Raw genomic sequence first — 12,620 nt, forward strand, 5'->3', positions numbered from 1 at the left:
TCTATAGACTTCACAAATAAAGTATGTAATGGAGGAGACAGACCTAGCAATATTTCATTAATCATTGAAATTAATTAACTGGTGATAATATAGGATGTTACACTTGCAAGATCCACAGGGAACTGTGAGAAAGGAAATGTGTGGAAGGTGAACAGATTTCCGTGAAATGCAGCGCAATTATTCCACATCTCGCTCAGACTTTAAGAGTTTGTTAATGTGTCTCAGAGTTTTGTATCCGGAGGCAATAGGTAGTTTCAAATTGTCTTTTGTTCCAATGAGAGAACAATACAAGTTGTGAACATGCATGATGTGTGTTTTCGCATTTAGAAAAACTGTTCATTTCTGTTCAGGCTGCAGCTCAGGCTGTCATTTCAGGGAAATAAATGATTGTCTGTCTGTACTACAGCACATAGAGCAGAAGTACGAGCGTGACTCAGAGCGCAAGGCAGGAAAACAGGAAGGAAACAAGCTCAGTAGTACTGCGATCCTACCTGGTGCCTGTTCCCAGAACAGCTTTGGGAGTAAACCGGAGTGGATTTGAGTGTCATGGTGGAAATCCTCAGTCAAATAAAACAAAGTGGGGCTGCATCGATGCTCTGTCTTGTTTTATATGATGGCTTGAAATAAATGAACTTTAAATGGAACCTTGGCAGGGACGCGAGCTATTGATCGATTGAAGCAGGAGCTGAAGTTTAAGGGCACAGCTTTCCTGGGGCTGGGGCTGTAACTGGAGTAATGAAATTGATTAGGCCAAGGGAGGGTGACAAGCCAGTAGAGTCAAGCCCTTGATGTAAGGAAACAAGAGTGCCATCTAATTGGGGTGTAATATGGGTCTTTAGAGGACATTAAGCACACAAGTGGCAGAAGGGAAGCCACTCTACTGGATGTAGCCAAGATGATGTCGCACCGGTGTTATTATTTAGTAATTATTCACTCAGCTGATTGGATTATGGGAGTCAAAACTCAGAGTCCAGCCAAGGGTCAGTTTATACCCAAACTGTAACAGCTGCTTTTAAAGGAGTGTCCACGCTCTGTCTGTGAAATCCACAAATGGGCCGCTCAGAGAAGGAATGTTTCTCCACTAAGAAGCGGTGAACTCCTCAAAATGGTTTCTCTTGAAATCTGTTTTTCCCTTATCATCTTATCCCACAGTCATTTTCACACGGCAGGCTGATGTATTTGTTTGTCACTTGACGACTGCTTCCAGTCTGCCCTGCGAAGGTTTGAGACATGCATCATCACATCTATATGTAGACACCAAACATGATCCAACTTATCAACTGATTCATTCATTCATTCATTCATTCATTAGCCATACATCGGGCAAAGGTCACCGGTCTATAAGAATTACTCACGCTCATAGTCACACCTAAGGATAACTGTTCTTGAGTTGTTTTCTTTGTGGTCTAGCAAAGGAAAAAGACTAAATGAGGCTTAAAGGATGAACTCAACATTTTCTAGACAAAAACGACAAAATGTTTTATTAAAGCAGATTTTTACATGTCTTACAGTGTGTCCAGAGTGGATCTTTAAATCAGCTCCAAGCAATATCAAATGTAATTTCTCCACCTTGACCCACTTTGGTTTCCCCATTGAGAATGGATTAGTAATTGACAGGTCAAAACATGTAACCTTATGTATCAAGGTTATATACGGACATTGTGTCATCAGCACTTAATATGTATTTCAGTGTTGAGCAGGACCTCACCAGTCACTGCACATCCAAAAACAAGAATTTGCCCTGTTGTATCTATGAGCTAGGACAGTTCTTGACCTGCAGCTAAACAAATCACTGCTTACAAGGCTGTCACTGTACTACAGACTACTACAGACTACGGACTACAGACACCAGACTAACTCTGGCTGGGATCACAGGGAGTGCAGTGTCCTCCTGCCAGCAGAGGCCCTGTCCAGTACAGGGGCATTTATCTCCTGGCCTGAACTGTCTCACTCAACAGGATGGCCAGAAGTTACGGTGCATTACAAGCACTTAGCGCAGTGATATCAAGGTTCACCTCCGATTTCCAATCTCAGGCCAGAATAGTGGGCTGGGAGGCCGTCATTAAAAAGCCATTACATGCCCATATTTCATATACCAGTCTCTCCTATGTTTCAAGGTGTTAAAAGCTCAATGTATATTTCCTCTATATTTAAGCGGCAGGACAACGGAGCAGCACATAGCATCTCACTAGCAGCCATTGACCTTGGCCTAGCCAGCCTTCATTAGCTTTTAGACACTTATCAGTCATAACTGGGTTTGTCCTCTCCGCAACGTTTCCTCCTTCACTTCACTTAGCCTGGAAAATAATGGCTGAAATCCATTTATCTGCCATTTCCAACAAGTGCGTGACATTAACAAATTATCTACTTTTCACTAAGTATGGCCAAGGTACCCTCTGAAGGATTCCTCCACTCTGCTGGCCAAGGTCAGACCTTTTTAGAAACTGCCTTTTTTTCCCCTACCTGGGCTATTTTCTTTACTTCCTATCTTTAAATATTCATTTTGCTTTTGCATGCTGGGCTGGGATTTTATGAGCACTATCAGCCATATTTCTCCAAACACACATCTTTATTTGTTTTTGATTATTTATGCTCCACTCTAACTTTATAACTCACATCCCTAGGAAAACATTGATCCGAGAGGCAAATGAATCTAATTAGGGCCTCTTTCTTCGGTGCTGAATATTGACTTGTTTTGAAAGGTGCCTCTCCATTTTAAGCGAATGTCTCTGGAATGCTCCGTCCCAGTCTCTTTAAGGAAAACTTCTAAATGCTGATGAGATATTTTAGTCCACAAATGCAATCCCGTACAGATCTATAGTGGCGCCTAGTCGTTCATAATGTATTACATTAATTGCAGGATGTCATCAGTGCACTAATTTCCACTTCTCAGGAAATCCAAGGCACCAGTTGTTTTTGCAGTTGTTGAAGGAGAGTGGAGAGATGTGTAATCTCTGCACTGCACTCTTGTACAAGCAGGGCTCATGGGCTGAACCTGTCAATCCAGTCAACAAAGACAGTGGAGGATGAGATGATGTACCATTAGTTAGGAATCATCTCAGCAAAAGAAGAATCTTTGTTCTTGACACAGAAAACTTGTGTTCCATCTTGATCAGTAAGGAAATGGGGCCTGGCGAGGCGTGCGTCATCTCGCATTTGTCTCCAGTCGCTGTCCCAAGACACCAATGCTTGTTCACAGCATTACGCTGCTGGGTTTTGATGTAAAGCCTCCACATTTTCGCCTTTTCACACACACCCAATTCAAAAATATTCTGTCGCATTCCATGTAGTTGATCTCTATTTAAAATGGTCATGATTATTTTATTTAGTAACATTAATGGAAGTACATTTGGGGTGGAGGAGTGGGGTGATGGTGAGGCATTTGCAATTCATATTCCCCCGCATGATTACATTAAGAGTATGTTCTGTCATACTTGATTAATGTATTGTGTTTTCTTTAAAACAGGATTAAAATATGAAAACCGACAGAAATGAGGCTATTACAAAGAATGATCAATTTTTAATAATCTACTCAAGGAAAAAAATGAAGTGCTGCTCAGAAATGCACAGATCAGGATTCTGCAACATTTTGTAATCAGTGTTCGGCTTTGTTTTAAGGCACAGACACAATTAACATGAAAGGCTGCCAGGCCAAGCTTTTATGTTACAAAGCTTGAATTAGTGATATTACTAAGCAAGGGTGCCAGGTGTACATGTTGTACCACACTGCATGGCACATTTATGTTAAAGTGCCCAGATTCTGCTTCTTTATTTGCATGTTTTCTTTTTCTGCAAACATTATTAGTGTATACTGTAGATATCTTTTAAATGTCCCTTTAGTTTACACAAGCAATCATAAAGTTTAATGCACGGTGTTTAATTTCAACGGGTAAATGCAAATGAAAACATAAACAGAAATACAAGCCTAAATACTGGTAGTGCTAAGACTGCCAGTTTGAGTTGAGCATACATCATCAGTTTGCAGTCACATAATATGAAAGACATTTTTGGTAAATGTTCCTTGGAGTTCTCTTACAGTAGGCTACGGCATTTTTCACACACATGCAAAAAAAATACTGTGATCTGTCAGATACTTAACCTTGTAGAAACACTGACAAAAAGCAACTTGAGCTCTTTAGTCAATGTCAATAGCCATTTCTGAAACAAAGTGTGTCTATGTGTATGTGTGTGTGTGCGTACACTGAAGAAAAAAAAAAAAACGTGGGCCTCCAATTCCACTGTCAGCCATTTAGCCTGACCATGGGTGAGTGTGAATTAAAAAGAGGGGCCTTTATGTGCGACCCTGCAGCACAAAAGGCTACATCCATAACTTATAGAGACAGGGAGGCCATTAGCCACTGCCGGGCCACCTTTACATAATATGGTGGTGTGTGTGGACTAATCACTGAGCTGAGAAGGCAAACTGCTTTACATCTACATGGTATCTACGCAGGGAAAACAAGGCAATCCGGAAATGATAACAGACACACACAAAGGCACTTTGTCCTATTACCACTCCAAAAAAAACAAAAAAAACAAAAAAAAAACAGATTCCCTGATTTAAGAGTACTCATCCTCAGCAAACTTCTATCATATGAGACCAGATGACTGTTTGTGTGCATTTGTGGTGTTTGTGTGTGAATGGAAGCCTGTTTCCCCCAATACAAATCACCTCCATATGGCCTCCCAAATCAAAATGTCTCTGAAAAGCCAATTATTAATGCTGAAGTGGTGCTTTTTTTTCTGAGGGTGAGCAAAGACAACAAAGTGTGATTAGGGAACCAGAACCACATGGGATGATGCTCACAGAGGAAGTTCCAACAACAAACTGCTAGCAGCTGTCTATATGACAGGGTGTGAAGCCCATATGAGCTCCACTGTATCCCAGTGTAATTGTTTTATAAATGACTGTTATAAAAAAAAAAAGATCTCCATGTAGTCGTTTTAATTCTCTGTGTGCTGCTGTAAATATCTTTCATCTATTTTCTCTTATTTTAATCCCTTTATGTTTTACCACATTACACCAATAAAAAGGAAGTAAGCAATATTGAATTGTTTTCTTTCAGATAAAATCAAATACTTCTGCCTTTGTTTATATTTATCTAAAACAGTCAAATTGTCTATAAAGTTGCTACTTGTCCAGAAATCAGGTAAATGATACCATGTATCCTGCTTAAAAAGGATTTGCAAACCATTTGGCCTGACTGCTTTTCATATTACCTTAATGTCTCCCAAAAGGCCAAAGCCAGGGATGAATTATTGATAGCCATCATATGGATCGCACGCTGTGGCTCCACATGCCTATTAGAGGGTTTTGTTCATTCATTTACGCTAGCTTGGACTGCTGCCTTGAACGACGCATCACTCTTCTTCTTTTACTTTTATCCATTAGCTGTTAACAATAACTGACTTTATGCAGGTTGCTGAGTTTCCAGCAAACGGAGAAAACAAAGTAACATAGAGGGGGATCATTTGCATGCTCTGTGGTGTGCTGAGAGTGTACTTCACTGCCCGTAATTTGACCTTTGACGTCTCTGGTTAGGCTGCAGTCCATTTAGGCCTTCCGCCATTCCTGCATGGAAATTGGACAAGGGGAGACAACACTTTCTGGTGAAATGATAGTTGGAATGATAATTGCTAAGTTTAAAAAACAGAAATCTAATTGTGCAGATCCCCCAGGAGACTAATATTGGACTATCTTATAAAAGGCCCATAGTAACCCGGCAATGATTTATTGCTGAATTCCAGTCATTTTCAATACATTATAGTTTCCAAATTGTGTTTAAATTGAGTGTAGAGGAGAAAAGGCCATTAGGAGATGCAGAAATGAAGATTATATTTAAATATTCATGCACTCGGTACCTTATTATTGAATCTGTACACTAACAAAATCAATATTAAGTGCAGTTTGACATAAATTTATTTATGAATTTCGACTTTCTAAGTACTTGCATTTTTTCACTCAAAAAAGGATGAGTATAATGCTGTAATGATATCAAAACAGAGTGTCAGGGTGCATTAGTCTGGGAGTTTATGAACCGCACATAAAAACTCAGGAGCGTCCCTGTAGAAGTGCTTACTAGGCAGAAATGTCGCTTTTTACAAACATCAGTCATTTTACAGCCCTGTATCACTGGGCGCTCCGCGGCTGTGGGTGATAGTTAGAGAAAGATGCAGTCATCTTGTTTGTCTTAAATGAGATCTTTGCAGTAAGCCTACTTGTATTAAGGCCTGGGAGTGGGACTGTGTAACATTTAATTAAAATGGATGTCTCTCGTTGTGCCTAACCTGTCCCCCTAACTCCTTCTTGTTTCCAGGCCATGTCTTTGTTTAGACAACAGCCCAATGTGACACTTATGACATGAGGACGCTGTGGTTCAGAGGATTTTCTTGTTGCATGAGTCTTAATACGGCAGCATAAAATAACACGTGATTGGCTGTCCCTTGCTGAAAGCCTCAAGGAGAATTATAAATATACTGCCAGTAATAAAGCATCAATGTAGTCTCATTTTATATTGAATTTTGTCACTAACAACAGAAGAATGGCACCTTTTCTCATTCACATTGCACATGTTTAGTGCATATGTGTAGGGACACTATTAAAATGTGATAAATTTCCATAAGTTTTCAAAACAATTTCTCATCCAATTGTTTTTCTTTTTTCTTTTTTTTTTATAGAAATGTGAGCAAAGTTAAAAGGCTCTTTATTGGAGGAGCCACATCTCTGGACACAAGATGATGCCATAAAAGCAGGAAGGCATGAAAAAGCAAAACATCAATCTGAACTAAGAGGGGGAAGCAATAAATCAGAGAATCATAGCCTTCAGCCCCGCCTTTAAAATCATTTAAACAGATTCAAAAAGCCTGATTCTACTCGAGTCTGTCTGTAAGCACCCTTATAAAGCCTTTATGTGCCTTAGACACAGAGGATAAAACCACAAAACCTTATTGAGAGACAGAAAAATGATGCCCTGTTCCAGGGAAGTGGATGCTTTAAACGCTAGTATCGGTATCAGGATCACAGAGCGGAGATGAGTAAGTAAGGATCACGGAAGTCGTCCATCCAAAGCATTCTTCTAATACATTTTGCAAACCTTTTCAGGCCTCTGTTTCAGCGCTGAGGTCCACTCACATCCACAGTTAAAGGACCTATATGAGTTTATCAGATGCAAAGTACATCTACATTATTACAATTTCCTTATTTCCCCGTTTAGAAAAACATCAGCTGTCCTGTTTAAACTCACGGGCAGTGGATGAAGATGAAGCTGTGGGAACTGTTTTTGAGCTTCATTAAGAGTCAATGCATCATAACAAATCAAATATACATACACATTCCTCTTTTTATTCCTATCATAATGGTTTACTTTTTACAGTGATATGTTTGGACGAGATTGATCAATAAAGTTTTGAAAAGATATACACTTTATCTATCAAGAATAAACCAGATTGTCACAATCATTTCATGAGAAGAGGGAAAAAATAAAATAAAATAAAAAAAGAAGAAGAAGAAGCATTTTATTCCAACTTTATGGGCAACTGTGTGTATGACAATAATGATAATAACTGTAATAATACAGTTGGTTAATTAATAGACTTTACTGAAAGGGAAAAAAATGTTTTATTACCTTTGAACACAAGAGAAAATAATTTGTTATATAAATCATGACCATGGCAGACAGAGGTCTATTGAAGTACATGAAATGACAAAGGCATCAGAAAAAAAATATGACCAGATGATATAGTGCAGCCTGTGAGAAGTTCATGTCCTTTCTCATTTAACTTATCGCCACGACAGAGCTGACACAACGCGCTGGCAAACGGAGAGGAAAGGGAAACTCCAACACTCTGTCTTAGCGTCTCCTGTAACTTCAGGAGAAAAAAATTGCTTTGGCATTAAGCATTAGATGCTCCTTCTAGGAACAGTGAGACTAACATGCTGCATCATGGTGACACTGAAGAGATTTTCAACTTCAATCAGGTTATTTGTGTCTGTTACTGAGTTTTACACGGATAAAACATCTGTCATTGTGATAAGACAATTTCAATCTGTTTTTAGGTAAGTGTTTTTTTTTCTTTCTAACATTTATATATAATTATCATACTTGTTAAAACTCCTTCAAATAGGTTCTCAAGAACTTTGAGTTTTGAGTATGTTGATGCTGTGGCTCTGAATACCTGATCCACTGGGATTTGACTGTCGGCCTACTCAAAAAAGACAACACCAAGTCCCTCCTATAATTATATAGGTTAGAAAAGACATATAAATAATAAACTTCCTGTGTGTGAAAATCTAAAGGATGCAGATGTTTTGTAGCTGAGGTGTGTATACAATACACAAACACATTACATCTTTGTTTTTTGGCACTGAGAGAGGTGACGGGAAAGTGAGTGGGTGGGGGGGTTTATCGACTGGAAACATATGTGAATCCACTTTGTACCGAACCCTTGCTGTTTAAGAACCATTAAAATGGAACTGAGCACAATGGAGCGCACATTGAAGATGTAGATCCGTTCACTTACCTAGGAGCCACAGAAAGTAAGGATGGAGGAGGAATGAAGGACCTGAAAAACAGACTTTCAAAAGCAAGAGGTGCATTCATCAAACTGAAAAAGATCTGGAACTCCAAGAGCATCACAAGAAGAACAAAACTGAGGCTGTACAAAATACTGGTGGTGCCGGTGTTGGTATATGGATGTGAAACATGGAAAATGAACAAAGGAGACAACAAGGCGATCGATGTGTTTCACAACAAGTGTTTTAAGAAGAATCTTCAAAATCCAATGGCAAGACCACATTAGAATAGAGGAACTACTAGAAAGAGCTGACATGAGGCCACTGAGCGAGGAAGTGAAGTGGAGAAGATGGAAGATGATTGGTCACATACTAAGGCAGGACCAAAATAACGACTGCAACATTGCAATGACCTGGGCACCTGAAGGGAAAAGAAGAAGAGGAAGACCAAAGACCACCTGGAGACGCACAGTGGAAAACGAAAGAGGAGAGACAGAGTGGAAATCATGGGCCGAAGCAAGAACAACTGCTGCCGCCCGGGTGAAGTGGAGATGCTCTGTGGAGGCCTTATGTGCCACCAAGGCACGAAGTGGTAAAATGGAACTGAAGCACTAACAAGGTTTTGCCACTTCCAGCTGGAATAAGAACAGAAATAAATGTTGAATAGAAATACTGCTCAGAGGGGGAAGTGGTGTTATAGAGTGCGAAACTGAGCTCAGTGTGTGAAAAAATGTGATGCTTTAACATAAAAAAAAGACCTTTTCTCTCTTTATTCTACGGATCCCAGACAAATAAAATCTGATAATAAGGCAATAACTGTGTAGCTTAACCAAAACGTGCAAATTGTTAATGAGGGGTGAAAACTTTCAGAGCAGCTGCAGAGGCTTATTATCAGCCAAGATTTACAAGGGGAAGCTATTTGGAAGGAAACACATCCAGTTCACTGCCAAATTCTCATTTACATTTGTTTACCTGATCAGTTTTAGACATTCAGGTTGAAATTGAGGTCAGATGAGACATTTTAGATAAAAAGTGTGCTTTGCGTGTGTGTGTCTGTGTGACGGGAAACTGTTTTTCATTGGTCCCGATGTGTCCTCTGTGTGTTTCAACCCCTCAGTCCTCTTTCATCCCTGTTCACCCAAGAAATGGAATCATAAAAACCATTCATGCTAAATGAAAAAGGGCATCATAAAGCTGCATTACACTGGAGTACACTCCTCTGCACCTTCCATCCTTATCAATATCACCCTTCGTCTCTGCATGCATCTCTCTTCCCCCCTTCCTGGGCCTCTTGAAACAAAGCATAAAAGCCTTAGAAAGAGGCACAATCTGTCATTCCTGTAATATAAGATAAAGTCTTTAAAAGCTAAAGGTCCGGGTTGTTTTTTTTCTCTCCCCTTCGTGCCAGCAGTCTTTTAGACCCCTCCTCTGGATTAGCAGCTAAGGAACTATATATTATTTGCAGAAGAGCTTAGTGAGCAAAGTCTAAGCCTATACATATCAGTCAATTTATATTAGAATTTCCATACATGCATTTTCTTGTTACCGTCAATATGCAAAAAAGGTACTTACTAACAAATAATGCATAATGTACTAGAGGCAGGGCATCAATAACAGCATTTGAGCTTTAAAAGAAAATGCAAAAAGGCAGAGCATAAAGAAGGACCATATAAAATATACAACACATTAAACACGAAAACGTCAAAAATATAAAGATGGCTCTTTGCTCAGGAGACAGCAAGTCATTTATCTATGAGGAGGAGGAAATAAAAAGCTCCCATCCCCGAGCTCTTGTGTATTTCATTTACTAACAAAGTCAGGTTATCTGTTTACAGACAAGGCTCTTCCTCCTGCCAGACCTCCACCCTCCATCAGACACACACACACATAGACCAGGGCAGAAAGGTAGCATAGTACACAAAATAAGGAAAACGTTTACATCTCTCATCATCTAAGCTGTCCCTTTTCATTTAGATATAAGGCAGCATACTTTTTCTGCTACTTTTTTAAAAAATCATTCCAGGGCTAAACACGTTGTTCAACATGGTTTGCTCCACGGAGAAAAAAAGAAAAAAAAAAAAGCAGTAGTTACTTAAAGCAGCAGTTTGGGAAAGCACTCGTGAATACGAAACCTGTCAATGTACACCTCCTCCGGGCACATTGGTACACCACATAACACATGTTCCTCTCTACTGGCTGGCTCAGAGTGGAGAGGATGCTGTGTAGTTTTGTGGTGAGGTGTACTGTTGCTTCTGTTGCATTTTCTCCCACTGGTTTGACATTCAAGATCGCTCAATTATGTATGAACGGCAAGCAATATCCTTTACCATCAGGCCCCAATGTAACATATTTCATTTTCAAGGGCTGCAGAGCACAATCAGACCCTCTGTGTAATTACGACTTATTAAAAATGATTTCAAATTATCAGTGGATCTGTGGGCTGGTGTCTGGGTCCAAACTGAGAGCTGTTGCCATTGCACCGTATTACTCACTGAATAAACCTCCAATGGTTGGATGGTCTGTCAGCAAATATCCCTGTCCTTAGATCTTAGAACACTACAGATTAATTAAAAATCACAACCATCATTGCATTTGTAAATGTGACAGGAGGCTCCTATGGAAGCTGTTTTTTTTTGTATGTGTGTGGTTTTTTTTTTTGCTCTTCAGAAATGAGTGGCTTTTGGGAATAAGCATTATTGGAAAGGCACCCTCAGTGACTTGTTGCAATACACTTTAAGCACTTTCGTGACTAGTTTTAGCTCCCTATACACAGTCTCATAATGAGAAAACACAGTTCAGCAGAGAAAAGACATCTCAAACAGCATGTTTACCCTTCACACAACATGGAGGAATTAAAAATGGATGAGCGCCCCATCCATTATTTCAGCCTCCAAATGGCAAAATCTGTATAAAGCTCTGAGTATCCGTCTGGGTGAAAATAAATAAATCAAATATGCACTTCAGCATTTCCTGCTCTTTTTCTGCGTAGGATACAGTGTCGTGTTTGTGGAGGGCACATCCTGCTCTTGAAAACATGATGAGCTTTCTAAACGTATATAAATAATCCAAGAGTTTTTCAATTAGCTTTCGCATCTTTTCTGTTAATTCAAATGATTTTGTCACTTTTCCGGGGCAGTGCATATAATATTTAGACGACTCTCCTACTTCTCCCAGCTCCATTCTCCCTGCTGAATTTTCCTTATCTGAAGTATTCTAATTTGTGAACACAGTGGTGTCAGAAGTGGTTTTGCTGTAAAGTCACTAATTATATGCAACATCAATGCGATGTGGGGAAAACGTTAAAAATTTAGCATCACAAGACAAATGGAAAAATGCGTGCTGAAACAAGGAAAAGAAGCACTAACATTCACAGTTTTTCAATGAATAATACATGCCCCCCCACCCCCCCACGCTTCACAAGGACTCGCCCAGACTAGCCTCAGTGTCACTCTCATCTTTCACCCTAAAAAAAATATGTGTTTATGACTTTTCACATGCAGCACTGCTGTTTGCACCCACTCATTAAAGGAATTGTTGACTATATGAGGCATTGTTCTATGGGCTGATTTCATTAGCAGCCTGTGTGTACAGAGCTGGAAAAACAATAGGAGATGGGGGAGGAAAGAGTGTGTGCAATTCTAAATAATTTCTACATGTGAAAATACATGTGTGGTTTCTCCCCCTCGACATGAGAAAAAAAAAAAACATTTAAAAAGTGCTGGAAAGTTCAGATGTTTTCACACCTGCAATGTGAAGAATGACAATCAATTGTGATTTTAAAGGGTCAGAGAATTTTCTGTGAAATGCTCCTGCAGGAGAACAAAGTTATAGATAATATGAACCGGCTTGTAATTACCTCACAATTTTCCAACAAGACTGAACAAAAGTATCAGCACCTGGGGTTTATTGTGGCTCCCAAGCCTCTAACCAAACAGCAGCCATGTGCACTGTGTAAAGGTGCAAAGGAGGTTGATAAACTGTTGGTGCATCAAGTTGACAGCAGCTAACATGACCTGCCCTCTGAACTCTCTTAACCAAGACTGACATAGAGGGTCCTCGCTGGACTGACAAACAACTTTGCTTCATTTTGAAGGTATTTTTCATGGCT

Source organism: Trachurus japonicus, chromosome 7 (genome assembly GCF_045865225.1).
Source record: "Trachurus japonicus isolate A0001 chromosome 7, Traja_1.0".
Classification (NCBI taxonomy): domain Eukaryota; kingdom Metazoa; phylum Chordata; class Actinopteri; order Carangiformes; family Carangidae; genus Trachurus; species Trachurus japonicus.